The following is a 17233-nucleotide window of genomic DNA, read 5'->3' on the forward strand; positions in this document are numbered from 1 at the left end:
AAAGTTAAAAGATAATCCACAGAATAAGAAAAAGTGTTTGCAAATCATATATCTAATAAGGGTCTAGTATCCCTAACATAGAAATAATTCTTGAATCTATTACAACAAGAAAAACAACCAATTAAAACTAGAGAAAGGAGAGGACCGCCTCGCAGGCACGGCCACAGAGCCGCTCAGACCTGGACACGCAGCACATTTCCGTACGGGCCGCAGGGTGAAGGAGGGCATGTCCCGTAACAGCACCACCAGCGTCTCGCAGGCCCGCAGGGCTGTGGAGCAACCCAGCATGGGAGCCCGCAGGGACAGGGTGAAGGTGTCCCAGGCGGCCGCAGACCTCTTGGCTACTGTGAGGCCCGCGGGGAGGACCCTCTCCTCAGGCCTGTGCCGGCGGAAAACCCGTTCGGAGAGAAGTCCTTCTGGACCATCCTCTGACTCTTTGGCGACCAAGCACCTCCTTTCCCGGAACGCCCCCTGGGGACCCGCAAGCACATCGCTCCAGGAAGCCCCTCCCGTCCCTGCGGTCCCTGCCCAGCCACAGTCATGGGGGCCAGTTTCATCGGTCCCTTCGTTTTCTTCATTGTATTGATTTCACTTTTTTCATTTTCATGTTATTTTCATTACTGGCAAAGAAAACAGACATTTTTGTAACCAATTAATAAATGCGCCAAGAAAAATTAAAAAAAAAAATAGAGAAAGGACTTGAGTAGACATTTCTCAAAGAAGATGTACGAATGGCCAACGAGCACATAAAAATAAGCTCACCATAACTAATCATTAGGAAAGTAAAAGTCATAATTAAATATCGCCTTGAACTCACTAAAATAGCTATAGTAATAATAATAAAGAATAACAATAAAGCAAGTGTTAGCTGGGATGTGGAAAATTGGAACTCATATATTGCTGGTGGGAATGTAAAATAGTATAGCTATGGAAAACAGTTTGGTAATTCCTCAAAACAGTAAACATGCCATATGACCCAAGAATTCCACAGGTATATATCCAAAAGAATTAAAAACAGACACTCAGATATTTGTACACTAATGTTCAGAGCAGCCTTATTCACAACAGTCAAAAAGTAGAAACAACCCAAGTGTTTATTAACAGATGAATAAAATAAATAAATGTGTTATATACATATGATAGATTATTCAGCTATGAAAAGAATGAAACATTAACATATTCTACAACATGGGTAAATCTTGAAAACATTATGTTGATAATAAGAAGCTACACACAAAAAAGTCACTAATTATATAATATCATTCATATGCAATCTCCAGAATAGGAAATTGAGAAAGAAAGTAGATTAATGGTTGCCAGGGCCTGGAAGGAGGGAGATTACAACTTTACTAGATAATGGGTATAGAGTTATTTTTTTAGAGTAATAAAAATATTCTAGAATTATATAGTGGTGATGGTTTTGTAATACTGTCAATGTACTAAAAAACACTGAGTTTTTTATCCTCACCCGAGGACATTTTTCGATATTTTGTTCAGATAGAGTGGGAGGGAGGGAGAGGAAGAGAGAGAGAAACATTGACATGGAAGGGACACATCGAGTGGCTGCCACCCACACGACCCAACCAGGAGCCGGGGACAAACTGAAACTGAGGTACGTGCCCTTAGGGGGAACTGAACCCGTGTCTCTCCAGACTGCAGGTCGACACTCTAACTGCTGAGCCAAACCGGCCAGGGCTAAAAAGGTGAATTTTATGTTATGTGAATTTTATCTCAATGAAAAAAATAGAAACAAGAAATCTGGCCTGCTGTAAGTAAGTGTTCTCTAAAGCAGAATAAGAATCCTGAAGGGTCAGGTGGAGTTTCTGATATTGTTATAATGACTACAGTTATTTAGAAGATACTTAAGAGGAAATTAAAGACCATATCAGTCATTTCCATGAAATCAGTAACAATAATGCAAGAATGTATACTCCAAAAGCCATGAAAATAACAAAATAATTGTAATAAATATAACTTCTTTTGATTATATTCTGAATCTCATTCTCTGTTTGAGTCTATTACCTAGCCTCAGGGAACCAGTCACACCTGGCCTGGGTTTCGAAGCAGGATTCTTCCGGGCAGGAGATGCCCTTCCTGGCAGTGATGTCATCAGGATCGAATGACCACACACATGGGGTGTGAGTCATGGCCTGTATGGCCTGGTATTCAGCAATTGAGGTGACATTTCCCCAGGGGACTATTTCTGCAGTGTGATGTTGGCTACAGTCTAGCAGAATGTTCTCACTTTATTCCTGCTCATTTTTCAGAATTGCCAGCACACTCGTGAGATATCTGCTATCCTTTCAAAATATCCCTTCGCTGATTAACTCAGCCAGCATCGGTTTCAGTTGTTTTTGACAAATAACTCTGGCTGTGACAAAAATCTTTGTTCACGCCATCTAATAATACCAGATGGACTCCTTGAACCTAGTCTGAGAGTAACTCCGTAAAACTGTAAGCTGTTGGTCTAGCATCCAGTGTCCCAATCAAATGTTTACACTCACTGAATTTTTCCCACAGTCATTTCTCACTAATTTGTATAGATCTTTTTTTAACCAAATAATTCAATGCTATGTATCCCACAAATGCTTTTATTTCCCTAATATTTACTTTCCTCTTTTATTCTTATCTTTCATAGCCATCAAAACCCAAATAAAATCCCTCTTCTTCAGAAAAATCTGTTTAGCCACCCTTTAAACTCATCCTCTCCGAGATATTATCTTAAGGCTTGTTATAAATGCTGAATACAATCGGAATCTACATTTCTAAAGAAATGCTCTTATATGTCTTTATCTTTCTAGGTAGCGTATTAACTCTGGAGTTTCTACATTTCTTCAGCAAATTCTTCTTTTAACACTTTGGTGTATAGCTAGACCTACCTTCTACATTTGATAGTTTTAATTTCCAAGATCAAGGACAATTGTTTTTGTGTGAGCTAAACTGTGTAATGATCTATCTAAACTGAAATCTAATCATGTCCCTATCACCCATGAGCTAAACAGAAACTCCTCAGCGTCCATGAATGCCCCTCCATGTCTTGCCCCCAAGACTTCTGCAGTTTCCTGGCCCCTCACCCTCTTTCATGCACTCCATGTTTAACCTTGCTGGGTTCTGGGTGGGTTCTCGGAAAGCCACCTTTTAGCACATGTCTGCCTTCACGTGTGTGGTTTTACTTTTTTTGTAGATTTTGCTTTTCCTAACCATAGATATTTACTTTCAAGACCTAGTTCAAAGTTCTTATCTTCCCTGAAGTATTTTCTTATTTAAAAAAAAATATGTTTGCCCTGGCTGGTTGGACCCAGCGATTAGAGCACTGGCCCACGGACCAATGAATCGCGAGTTCTATTCTGGTCAACAGCAGGCACCTTGAGTGTGGTTCATTCCCAGCCCTGGTCAGGGTTGTGCGGGAGGCAACCAGTCGATGTGTCCTTCTCACATTGATGTTTCTTTCTTGCCCTCTCTCCCTTTCTCTCCCTCCCTTCCACTCTATCTGAAGATAAATAGAAAAATATCCTTGGGTGAGGATTAAAAATATATATATTTTTTAAATTGGTTTTTTAGAGAGAGAGGAAGGGGGAGGGGAAAGGAGAGAGAGAGAGAGAGAGAGAGAGAGAGACTGATGTGAGAGAGAAACATCAATGGGATGTCTCTTGCATGACCCCTCCTGGGGATCGAGCCTGCAACACGGGGTTGTATCCTACCCAGGAATTGAACTGGTGACCTTTTGGTGTATAGGACGATGCTCAACCATTAAGCCACACCAGCAAGGGCTAAAGTATTTTCTTAACTTAAATAAAGTTAGACAAATAAAGAGCAGGAAGCATGTATTCTTCTACCCAGGCAAGCCACCTAACTTACTGGGTCTCTGTCTTTCCTCAGTATCATGCTTATTCAGATCACTCTGCACAAGTCACGGTGGGGAGACACTAAGATGACAAGGAGCTCAGAAATATTTCTGTGTACAACTTATTGATTATAGCTTTACCCAATATACTTCCTTTTGTACATTTAGAGCCAACTAGCATATGACTTTGTGAGCACAAAGAGGCTATTTTCTTCTTAAACCATGGGGAGTTCGTCCCACAATACTCCCCCTCTGGAAAGTGAACATTCACAAGGCTGGAACGAGCATGGGCCCCAGAGACTGGAAAAGATGCTTATGTCTTATGGCCCTGGCCGGGGAGAATAGGAATTTGGCAAGAGTAGAATAGAAAGATGACAGATTTGGAAGCTGTGTGCAGGAGTGCTAAGTGCCTGTGGGGAATACACAGTAGCATATTGCCTGTGTACTCTTTCTGGAGCACTTGCTGCCAACATGGGCAGACAAAGCCTGTTTACTGAGGAGCATTGTTTCAGCTTCCTACAGCTGCGTCGGACTGCATCTAGGCTTCTGGGTGCACGCACCACTATCGACTCGGGAAGAATGGTCTGCAACCTTCAATACACACGCTTTTCAGAACACGGAAAGACAAAACACTAAAGAATTTCAGAATAACCTCTGGTAAAATGTGACTGAATTCTGCTTTAAGTAATCAAATCTAGCCTTTCTTACTGCAGGTTGGAGGGATGCTGGATATCTGAAAAGCAGGATAGGAGAGAGGACGAGAGAGGTAAGACTTTGTGACTAGGCAGACCACTATATTCAGCTTGGCAGGGGGTAATAGTAAAACGGCTTGTGAATTTTGCAAAGCACGCTGTCATATTTTTCATTAACACTCCCTTTAGCTTTAATGGTAGGTAATAACTGCTGACAGATGACAGCCATTGTGGATGGCAGCTAGCACAGCTTATTCCATGGGAAGCAGAATACGTGTGAGAATTCATTCCACTTAAAGCGGCATACATGGAGTGAACCAATTTGGCGGCAAAACATGCACTCTAGAGGTGGTCATTCAGTGCTCCCTTCTGCTTTGTTTTTAATAACTAGGTAATTTCATAACCTTAACAACGAGATGAAATCTGCTTCTGGGACTGGAACTCCTTCCGTCGCTGTGGATCCTTCTCTCTAAAGGGAAAGGGCAGACACTGGTGCACAGCTCTCCAGCTTGCTGACATCATGCTGCATGCTGGCATCTTGAGATCAAGGAAGCTGACTACTTAACCAGCTCCCATAAATATATTTACAAAGATTAGTATAACCTGTATCCCTTTTCATATGAAACCAACATTCTCATTGTTCTCCGGGGTCTCTTCCCTCCTCTTCCATCCTACTACCCAACAGCACTGGAATACCAGAGCCCAGAGAATAGGAACCTGGCCCACCTTGCTGCTCTGTCTTTACCTCGTGGCTGGCAGAGTCTTTGGCATGTAATCCATAAATACTGGCTGGATGAGACAGTACCCCATAATAAACAATGTGACATTCTATAAGCGGACATGGGAAAGCAACTGTGCATAGGTGAGCTTCCCCAGATTCGACTTAATTATCCCATCTCGTGATGAAGTCTTTGTCTTTTGACCTCTTGCCTGTTAGATCCACGTTTTCACTAGGGAAAATTCTCAGAATCATGTGTCCTCCCCAACACCACTTTCATATGTTTAATAAAGTGAACACAAATTTTTAGAAAAACATACCAGGAGAATGTTGAAATTTTCTATTTGTTAACTAGATGTTATTTTCATTTAGAAAGAAAGTTTTGAGCTCCTTACTAAAGTAACATGTACCCGCGATCCAGTTTCTAACCATTCACCTCCGTCACATCTTATTTGAGCACTGTGCCTTTTACTTGTTGGGATACAATAAAATCAAAGAAAACATCAACAAGAAACAGTCTTTTCATTTAAAGTAAAAAACATGTACCAGGTAAAAAATAAAATAAAAAAAAAACTATTGAAAGAATGAAATATTTGGAAATAGAGTAAAATTTGGGAAATCAAAAAGACTTAGTAGATAGATGCTGCTTGGCTTGGGTGGGAGTCAGTAGACTGTCAAACTGTAAAACCATTGCAGTACTCTGAGCTTCATCAGTCAGATCATGGACCAGACATCCATTAATTCCAAATCCTAAATGTGATCATAACAAGAGCGACGGACACATCATCTCAACTTACCTTTCTTTGGTTTGGGGGTAACAGGTAAACCTTCTGATGCCCAGTGGGAGCAGGCAGGCAGGGCAAGGCCTGGCAGGACAGAATTCCGCCTCCAGGTTCCCGGGCCAGTCTTTGCTACTTGGCATCTTTGGAGAGGCCAGGCCTACGTGTATAGTACTGCTAGCCTAAATCTCCCAGAGAGAGAATTTTGCACATTCTCAAGCCATACTATTTTTCATTGTGAAAATTTTACAAGGGACAGAGCGTCCTAGAGCCTTAATATATGTCTGGCTACCTGGTAGATTACGTTAACAACAGGCAACAAAATGGCTCCATTTGTAATTCTCCTCATTCTACTCAAATACTTTCAGCAATAAAGATTTTTTTTTTTTAAATATTAGTCCTAATGTTCTATGCTTTTCGGAGCAGCTCTCTAAATCAGAAAGAACAGGACATAATCTACTGAGCACACTTCCTCCCCCTCCCCCTGCTGTCTTCCCTTTTGTAGCTATGCTTATTTTTGTTTTCCATAGTGCTAATCTTGGAAAAAAATAAAGCATGGCTTCTCAGACTGGAGGAAAGCCAGGATAAACTGAGGCCATCGACTGTGATTCCCCACTGTGATGGCCAGACTCCTAGAACATGATCCTGCCCAGAAGCTTTGAGGAAGAAGGAGGTGGCCAGTGATTAAAAATCACTAAGCTTTCATGAACTGCGACAGAGACTTGATCTAGAGCAGTGCTCCTTAAACTTTGTTGTACAAAAGAATCAGCCGGAGTTTTGCTAAAATGCAGGCTCTGATTCAGCAGCTCTGGGATAAGGCCCAAGAGTCTGCATTTCTGACTTGCTCCCCGGTGATGCTGACTTTGCTGGTTCCCAGACAAGAGTCCAGAGCAGCGATGTTCAACGGGTGTGCCACAAGAATTTTTAAAAACAAACAATACCTTACTGTTTAGTCAGGGGCACCGACCTCTCTTCCCTTAGATTGTCAAATATAAAAATGACAACAGCCAACACAACAATAGCCATCCATTGTGAGTGAATCAAAATCATACCTATTTTTTTGTCAGACTGGCAAAAATTGTATGTTTTATTGTGCCGCAAAAATTTAGTAATTAGTTTATATGTGCCATGAGATGAAAAAGGTTGAAAATTGCTGGTCTAGAGAGATACCTCTACGATTTACTAATTCCTGACTGAAGCAAGTCACTTGAACTCTGGGAACATTAGGTTTATTTATTTCTAAATTGAAGTTAATAATATCAATAAACTGAATACGTATCTCATAAGGATGTTGTAAAAATAAATCTATAACTATTTGTATAGTTTAAATGTGTATATCGCATGCATTGTAATGATTTATATAAGTATTATTGATTAATCACTACTCGATATCTAGTTTTTACCACTATCATGATTATGACAAAGTGTAAATGGGAACCCTCTCCACACTGTTAACCTTCTGTGGTTTCTCCTTCTCTGTAGAACAGCCTCTGCTATTCACGTTAACAGGATTTTCCCTCACAAGACATCTAGGAACATGGTGAATGGTAGATGAGGGCAGTGGACACAAGCACACTTACCCTGGCCACAAAGGCCATTGCCCTTCACATGGGAAACCTCAAGATACGAGGCCCTTGGGAAATCTTAACCTGAGTGCCATTTGAATTGCCATTTGATTGTTACTGCAAAAGAATGACTAGATAAGAAAGACAGGAGATTTTAAAACCAGTTCAGAAGCAAATGAAAGTAAACAAAACAGCACTCTCTTGGGATTAAGATGTTATAAACTGAGCAAGCACAGCTGGTGCATTCAACAGAGCTCTGTGCTTCCTTTCAGGGTCGCTCCTCCTCCCCCTCCTCCTCCCCCTCCTCCTCTTTCACACACACACACACACACACACACACACACACACACACACACACACAGGAATATAGACTGAATTTCAGAAAGGAGCTGGTTTCTTCTGACTGGCTAGCTTCATGCAAACTTTGATAGTGAGTCACTGCTTTTTAAAATGGTCTCATTGCAGAATTGGTTTATCATATGAGCAGAGGAGATAATGAGCTCAGAAGTAAGCCAGATATAGTATACAATTTAAGAAAAAATGTTTTTCCTATAAGTGTGCCCCTTTCTATAGAGTTTTGTGTAGGGAACTGACCATGACTGACTGAAGATGCATGTGTTCAGTTGCAATTAACCAGGGCAAGGCACAGGCCAGCCTGGCTATAATCAAGAGGTCAGCCTCAACTGGACTGTACAAAACCAACCTTGTAATACACATCTTCTTGAAGACAACAAAAGTTGGGTAGGTACTTCAGTTGCAGGCAAGAGAAACAGACTCTGGCTAACTTTTTTAAAAAGGGGAGTCCATAGAGCCATGGCTGAGTGGTGCAGTTGGATGAAGCAAGAGGTTGCAGGTTCGATTCCTGGTCAGGGCACATACCTATTTTTGGGTTTGATCCCTAGTTGGGACGTGTAAGGGAGGCATTTGACCAATGTTTCTCTCTCACATTGATGTCTGTCTCTCTCTCTCTCTCTCCCCCTCCCTCTCTCTGAACATATCCTTAGGTGAGGATTAAAAAGGGGAGGAGTGGTCCAGAGAAAAGGTAGAGGAGATACATGAGGTTGAAAGGGGGTGCACATATCAAGCTTGACAGAGATGGAACGAGGTGGCCCACAGTGCTGGCAGGAGGAAGAGCTCCCCAATTTCCTATCACCTATGAGCCTAACCAGCTTCTGAGACCTTCATTCTCCCCCTGAGAATTTAGAGTCTCAGATGAATGTCTGATTATCCACATCCTGGGCGAAGGGGCATTGAGAGGGAGTGTTCAGACAAGAAGACTTTGAGCACAGCCTTGGCATCTATAATGTGAGGGCAGGCACTGGGATTTAATACCTACAGAGCTGTGAGGAGGCGCTGGGTGGTAAACAAAACAAAATGCCATTAGAGGGGAAAGTCCATCTGAGAAACCCAGATTATGATTTTCTTCCCTATGGATTTTCATGTTAACGAGGTCTAGGCCCCATAGTGGTACCTGATTTCCCTCTATGTAGAAGCAAAAACTTGGTGCTTTAAGCCTTAGAGATGGAGATCGGGATATTTGGGCATGGCTTGGAGACAGGCAGTATTCTTCTCATAATTTTAGGACAGAGATCTCAGTAACAATTGCTAGAAGTGGCCTCTGCTCATGTGCCAGGTCAGAGCTTTATGAAATTAAAGAACAGACAAACAAAACCTCAAAAACCTTAAATAGACTCAGCAACGATAGGAATCAAGAAACTTAATTAGAGAGAAAATAAAGTTCAAAGTAGACTGGGGGAATGGGAAACAGAAGGACAGCTTCCTTGTCAACTTTTCCTCAGTTCAGATAAAATAATTTGGCCTTGAACATTAAGACAGTCTCAGTGGACAGAAGGCAAAACTCTTCATCATCCTCATGATCTTCAAACTCTGATCATGATAGTTCACAGGACAGAAATGATCCAGAACGTTTTTGTGTTTGTTTGTTTTTTGCAATGAAGGCCATAAGATGCAACTGCCTTCCATTTACTTGCCCTTTCGTTTTTGGAAAAATTTCAGCCTCAACTCAGACCCCATGATCATGGTATTGTCCCATCCTCAACAGTCAATAAAACCATGTAGTTACTGAGACGTGCACGGAATGAACCTTTTAGCCCTGTAAGACTACACTACCAGACCAAAAGTTTGGTCATCAACGCATCCTTTGGACTGATTTATACCAAAAGGATAAACTGTGGTTGAAAAAAAAAAGGGGGGGTTCTATGGAAAGTAAACTCACACAGTGATTTGACTAACTGGGCATGTCACGATAGGTAGTCATGCCCAGACATATAACTTTTTACTTTTACTTTCTTTCATTGATTTTAGAGAGAGGGGAAGGGAAAAGGAGAAAGAGATAGAAACATTGATGAGAGAGAACATCAACTGGCCACCTCCTACATGCCCCCCACTGGGGATTAGGCCCATAACCTGAGCAGATGCCCTGACCAGGAATTGAACCAGTGACCTCTTGGTGCATGGGATGACGCTCAGCCACTGAGCCACACCTGCCAGGCCAGACATATAACTTTTTAGTAAAAGGTGTATCTTTGCCTTAAGCAAGCTCTGTCCATTATTTCTACCCATCTAGGTTAACAGACCTTTGAAATAAGTCCTAAACACCCTCAAGAGAGCACCTAATCTTGTTGATTATCCTACAGTCTAATCCCCTCTTTTCTTACTCCCACCTCCCTATAGTCTTCCTCACATCCCCTTCTCACTTCAAATGCTCAAGACCAACTTCAAAACTCATTTTCTAGAGCATTTGAGATCTTACTCCCTGACCTATATCATCAGTTTGGCTCAAATTAATTCTTATAAAAATTCTCTGGGAAAACAAGTCTCAGTGGAATATACATGCAAGACATGGCAGCCTTCCCCACAGCCAGGCTGCCGCAAGTTATGGGCTCAAGTCCAAGAGCCATGTTAAGATTTTATTTGTGGGCTAATGAAAGAAAATAATTCAACAACATCTAAAGAATGAAAAAATTAATGGTCTTTCGGACAGTGGGCGAAGGGAAAGGATTCCATCATTTCTAATCACAGCATAAACAATCATGGCCAGTTCAGGCTATCAAAGAGTCCAATCTTATTGCCAACAGTTTCTGGGCAGTGGTTGCATGAAAATTCCGGTTTGGTGATGGTTTTACTTCTAGATAGGTTTTATATTATATTAGGACCAACTCCTGCATTACAGAAGATGATTCAGCCTTATAAAAGGGCAAAAACAAAGCAACACAAATCATCAAGCTTCCATGAGCAGAATCAGGTTCCAAAAACCTGGTCATCTGCCCAAGTGTCTGATTTGTTCTTTCCTTGAAACTGGGCATCTAGTGTGTGGGTTAAGTAAAGCATGCAGCTTAGTGGGCATACCTTTGTCAACATTTGCCACCCCTTCTTCTTCTCATCCAATGTGCTTAGCTTCTAACTGAAAATCTTTCCTGTAAGAAAGCAGAATGCATAGATAAAATAGATGCTGAGTTCATATTTTCAATTCCAAAGAGATTAAATACTATTCCTTCAATATTAATTCTTTAAGAGAGCTGCAATACCACTGAAAACTGGACAACTACACTTAGGCATAGACCTGAACGTGACCAGACAGAAACAGGTATTAAAGTTCCCAGTACAATGATAAGCTTTAGATACTTTCATTCAAAAGAATATATTTTGAGATATAATGAACAAATTTGAATTCCCAATAGTGTTAAAACAGAAATGACCCTGGCCTGTATATCTGTGTCATGTTTTAGGGCAAAACCTTTAAGAATGGAGACTTTCCTCAATCTGTATAACTATATAACTGCTAGTGGCAAAATGGCACCAGAATGTTACTGGCAATTGGACCTTGGCTCAGCAACCTCAGTACTGGAGTTCCGGTTAAGAAAGAATTCAGAGTCAAGACTCAAATACAAGCAAAAGTGTATTTAGAAAGTCACAGAAGTAGAAAAATTGAGCTGGGAAGAAGTGAGCTAGCTGGGTTGTGTGGGTTCAGGAAACAAGTTATAGAGGCAAAAAATTGGCCCTTGGAACTTTGGAGAAAGAAAGCACGGGTATATGAACCTGGGATGAAGATGCCGGGGAATGTTTCAGGAGAGAGAGAGAGCACTTGCACTGGGGAAAGGAGGGGGCAGGGAAAGGTGAGGGCATGCCCCAGAGAGACCTGCACTGGGTCTTCCATCCTGAGAACTTTTAAGGGCAGGGATTTTAGGAGAGGTTCCCAGGGAGGATCTCAACAGAATGTCCATCAACTTTCCAGGTGTATCTTTTCAGGGTTGAGATCTCCACTGACTGACCAGTGCCAAGGTAGGGGGTCACTAGTCATCAGAGTTGGTCCTGATATCAGCCATAGCAATTGCCCTGCCTGGTTTTGCTGCTTTTCTGGGCCTGGAGCTGAAACACACCTGAGGCCTAAATGTCATCTCTAGCTTGACCAAAACTCTGTCTCTGTGGTCAGCAGACTCGGGCTCTGCTTCCAAGATCATTTAATGCAAGTCAGAACCTCTCTGAGGGCTTACTGCTGAAGGGAGTGGTCGTGCAAGGACTTGCATGGGAGTCCTATGAGGCCATTCTCTGGCCCCTTTGTTCCTCCTCTAAGGGGGTCTATTGCATGACTAGCAACTTGGTAGGGGAGAAAAGGTCAGGAGAGTCTGAAGCTCATGGCCAGGGATAGAAAAGGTCAGGGGGTCTAAGTCACATGACCAGGATATGCTAGGGAATGGAAGGTCACCCTGGGGGCGAGGTCTCAAATTGTTACTAGGCATGTGGGCTTTCCCCTGGTGATCTTTGGTACCTGGCCCACCACCCTTGCTCTGCTCATGCTCGTCTAAGTGCCCACCACAGAACTAAACAGAGGCCACCGGTATCAACCTGATGTAACTCTTGAGCAGAAAGATAAGGCTGCAAAGCGATAAAAAAAAATTCACTATTTGCTTCAGGGAATTTCTACGAATCAATTTGTGGGAACAAATAGTTTGTTCATCTGGGTAAATAGGTCTCCCATCAGAATAAATGAATTATTCCCTTGGGCAAAGAGCTCACTAATCCAACAAAGAATTTCCTCATCAAGATTGGCTTTAAAACTGTCACCTCGCAGTGCCCATCAATCTTAAAATGTCATGTAAAATCCAATGATCTCCTTGTCTTGAAAGATCTTCCTTAACTAACAAAACCCTTCAAATACCTTCCCCTGAGCTCCCTCTTCCGAGACACTGTTAAAGCTCCATTAGGATGGTACCCTCCCATACCGGGGTTGGCCAAATAACCAGGCTTGCTTCATCAATGCATTTTCTGGTGTTCTTTAGAGTGTCCAGAGTTGGCTCTCTCGCTGTTCCTCCAGATGCTGCTTACTGACACCACCCCGAGAGAAGTTTTCCGGTGCTGAAAATCTCCAAGACAGGCAGGACAAGTGAAATACCAAACACAATGAATGGAGGGTCGAGGGAGGGGTGACATGATGCTGTTACCCTTGCCAGGTCTCGTGATGAAGTCTGTCTCAAAGTAGAGAGTGATAATTCCTACAACTTATTTTCAAGGCAGCTCCAACAGGTATTAATGTAAATAATATGGAGGATTTTTTTTGTAAAATAAAATTTTCACCTTTTTGCCCTATAATTGGCAGAAAAAACAAACAAACATACTCAGAACGTCAGATTCCTAGACATTCAGCCATGCTCTTTGTATATCCGCAGAGCCCCACTGTACCCCTTCTGTTGAGGGAGCATGTCAGGGAATGCTGTCATGGCACCCGGGACAGAGAGAATTGCGATCTGAGCCTGACATGTAGCTTTGAGGGACAGGCATTCCTGTTTCTTACACAGAAATGAAAGCCAAGCAGCAATAAAAAGACTATGTTAGCTGATTCTGACACTATTGTTTTGAAGAGCTGTGACCATCATTGACATTTTCATGGTATTTTAAGGCGCTGCACAAATACCTTATAAGTACTACCTAATGCAAAGCCTGACCTTGCGCTTAAAATACAATTACTTATGAGATTTATTTTTCCTGCTCCACATTTTCTCTTTCTTCTGCATTGTCCATGTATAGTTATTTATTTATACAACATCTACTTCCACCAAAATGATTTGAGCCAGCTTACAATAGAAATAAAAATAAAATGAGGCCAAAATGTGCATCCCATTAGGAGTAAAATATGGGTTGCATACACTTCTCATAAATTTGTGGCAGTATTTACTGCCCCTTATCCCTCCAGTCCAATGTGCTTAGCATCTAATTGCAAATCTTTCTCCTAAGAACATTCTGCAGAGTTGAAGGAAACCCTGAGTCCAAACTTCCAAATCCAAGGGAGCAAAACTTTTTTCCTTTCCTTGTCCATTTTCTGAGAGAACTTCAGCTCTATTGAAGGTGTCAGACTATTGATAAGGGACTTAATTCAAAAATGCATAACACACACACACACACAATCAATCAATCAATTTAATTATTGTTTCCTATTTCCACTTACAGTAGATCATTTAATTCAAGGTGTGGCAAACTGTTCTGGGAAGAACCAGATAGTAAATATCTTAGAAATTGCAGGCCAGATGGTCTCTGCTGCAACTCTTTACCTCTGCTGTCTAGCACAAAAGCAGCCGAAGGAAATATGTAAAGAATGGGTGTGACTGTGTTCAGTTAAAACTTTATTCACAAAAACAGGTAGGGGAGCTGGATTTGGTCCTTTGGCCCCAGCATGCTGACTCTTTTTTAATGCTAACATTACTTCAATCCAGGATCAGAATAAAAGGGTAAGTTGAAATGAAACCGGCAAGAAGTATTCAAAGTGGACAAAAATGGTTATTGGCTGTATTGCTCTTATTACCTCCCTTTATTTGCTGTTTATTGGATAGACTGTGTTGTCACTATTTCTGATATAGGCTAAATTGTAGCCCCAAAGGTGTGTCTCATACTAATCCCTGGAACCTGTAACTATTTTGTTTGCAAAAAGGGTATTTGCATTTGTGATTAAGTAAAGGATCTTGAGATGAGGAGAGCATCCTCAATGATATTCATAGACCTTAAATTCCATCACAATTACCCTTAGAAACAGAAAGATATTAGACAGACACACACAGGAGAAGGCCATGGAGGCAGAAATTGGAGTAATGTGACTACAAGCCAAGGAATGCCAATAGTCACCAGAAACCAGAAGAGGCAAGGAACAGATTCTCCCCTGGAACCTCCAGAAGAAGCTGGTCCTGTGAAATTGATTCAGCCCAGTGAAACATGTTAATCATCTGACCTCCAGAACTGTGAGAGAATAAATTTCCACTGTTTTAAACCATCCAATTTATGGTATTTATTATGGCATCCACAGAAAAATAATGAACTTACACCTCCTTTCTCTGGATTGAAAAGTATTCTCTTTCTGTTCTCTTAGCCTCTACCCTAAAATGTATATTTCATTTAGTAGTACATAAATTTAACCAACATCTTTCTATTTTGCTGAAACTACAGAGAATTAAGAGCATCTAATTGCAAATCTTTCTCCCAAGAACATTCTGCAGAGTTGAAGGAAACCCTGAGTCCATACTTCCAAATCCATTCATGCCATTCCAGATTTCACGCTATTATTCAGTGTCTTATTTTCCTTATAGTTAGTTCTCTAAATTCTTTTTTTAGAATTATATAATTATATTTTCTTTACACTTAATGATTATTTACCTATATATTCATATTTACCAATTTATTTATTTATTGTTGGTTCTAGCTAAGTGTATCTTTTTTTAGATTATTCAGTGACAAAGTCTATAGAAGGAAATCCTCTTAATCTTTTGTTTTATTGAAAAAACAGTTAAAAATTTTGCCTTCATTAAATTATTAAATAACATTTTCACTGAATAGAATTTTACCTAGACAATTATTTTTTCAACACATTGAAGATATCATTTCATTACCTGCTCTTCTCTACTGTGCTGCAAACAATGTATGCATTTGTTTTTCTTTGGTTGCTTTTATGAATTTTTATTTTTCTGTACTACAGGATTTTTATAGGAATTTAGACTTTGGTTAGCTTCTGAAATCTAAGACTCCATATATATCTACTATTCTAGAAAATTTTAGTTTTTATCTCTTTAAATATTGCACTTCCTTTATTTTCCCTCTTTTTTTATTTCTGAAATCTTAAATATGTCTATGTTAAAACTCCTCATAATATCTTCTAAATTTCTATTAAAAAATTTTTTTTTTCTTTATTGATTTTAAAGGGAGAGGAAGGGGGAGGGAGAGAGAGAGAAACACTGATTCGAGAGAACATCCATTGGCCACCTCCTATATGCCCCCTACTAAGGATTTGGCCCACAGGCTGGGCATGTGCCCTGACCAGTAATTGAACTAATGACTTCTTGGTGCACGGGTTGACGCTCAACCACTGAGTCACACTGACCGGGCTCTTCTAAATTTCTTTTTTTTTTATTATTTTATTTTTTGCATTTATTTTCAGATAGAGCGGGAGGGAGAGAGGGAGGAAGAGAGAGAGAGAAGCATCAATGTGAGAGAGACACATCGACTGGCTGCCACCCGTACGACCAACCAGGGCTGGGGACAAACTGCAACTAAGGTACATGCCCTTAGCAGGGACCGAACCTGGGACTCTCCGGTCCGCAGGCCGATGCTCTAACCACTGAACCAAATCTGCCAGGGTTCTTCTAAATTTCTTAATCTCACTTTTATATTTTTTATTTAATTTTTCCTCTGAGCTGAATTATCAGTATTTCTTCATTTTGTGTGTGTGTAACTCAATCTCTGTCAAACCTTTTTAATCCACCCATTGAGTCATTACTTTAATAATTGAACTTTTCATCATTAGTTTGATTTGCTTCTTTTAAAAGTCTTCTACTTATTTTTCATAGTGCCCTTTCACTGTGATTTTTCATTTTGCTCCTTAATACTTTAAAAAAACTTCTAGTTTCTTTTAGGTTGTGGTTTTAGTGTCAAGTCACACAAGGGAAAGCAGTTCCAAAAAGATTTACTATGAACTCATATTCAATAGAAATTGATTTTTCTGGGCGAGATCTATGCACCATGACTTTTAGAAATTTCCAAATGAAATGCTATGGCATGGTTTCTACTGCAAAGCACTGGGCATATTGCTACCCTGAGTTCAGTTCATACATTAATTCACTATGTCTCACAGGAATCTTGAGATTTATAATGTCTTGTTTTGAGTTCATCTTCAATAGAAGTCTTGTTGCTTGTTTTTTTCCCCCTTGTTTATTTGTTTGTTTCTTTGTGTGTAAGTAAATGTGCACATAGGGGATGTCTGTGCACTATAGGTTGTTGTAGTTCTGATTAGAATACTTGACATGAGCTTCTACTTCAGTCCTTGGGGGAAAGGACTACCCTCAGTTGTTCACATGTCAGTTTACCATCCTGGGATACTTGCAGCCCACGTGGTGTGGATTCAAGTGTCTGTCACATCTGCCCATGGTAAAGTCTTGAGATTTCCAACGTTTTATTATGAGCTCATCTTCTGTGGGAGTTAGTGGGTTTGTGTGCTCGTGGGTGTGGTGAGGGTTGGGGGATATCTGTGCATAAGGTCCTTTGAAATTTTACAAACAGCAGTATGGCATGCACTCTACTGGAGGTCTCATGTAATTTGTTATTCTGAATTCAGTTTATATATTAATTCATCATCTTGT

General features: G+C 40.7%; 1 pseudogene; it reads left to right on the forward strand.

The window, feature by feature from the left end:
- The first annotated feature begins 220 nt into the window (after positions 1-220).
- Positions 221-432, forward strand: LOC118622925 (annotated as a pseudogene).
- Positions 433-17233: the final 16801 nt, after the last annotated feature.

Source organism: Molossus molossus, unplaced genomic scaffold (genome assembly GCF_014108415.1).
Source record: "Molossus molossus isolate mMolMol1 unplaced genomic scaffold, mMolMol1.p scaffold_m16_p_9, whole genome shotgun sequence".
NCBI classification, from domain to species: Eukaryota; Metazoa; Chordata; class Mammalia; order Chiroptera; family Molossidae; genus Molossus; species Molossus molossus.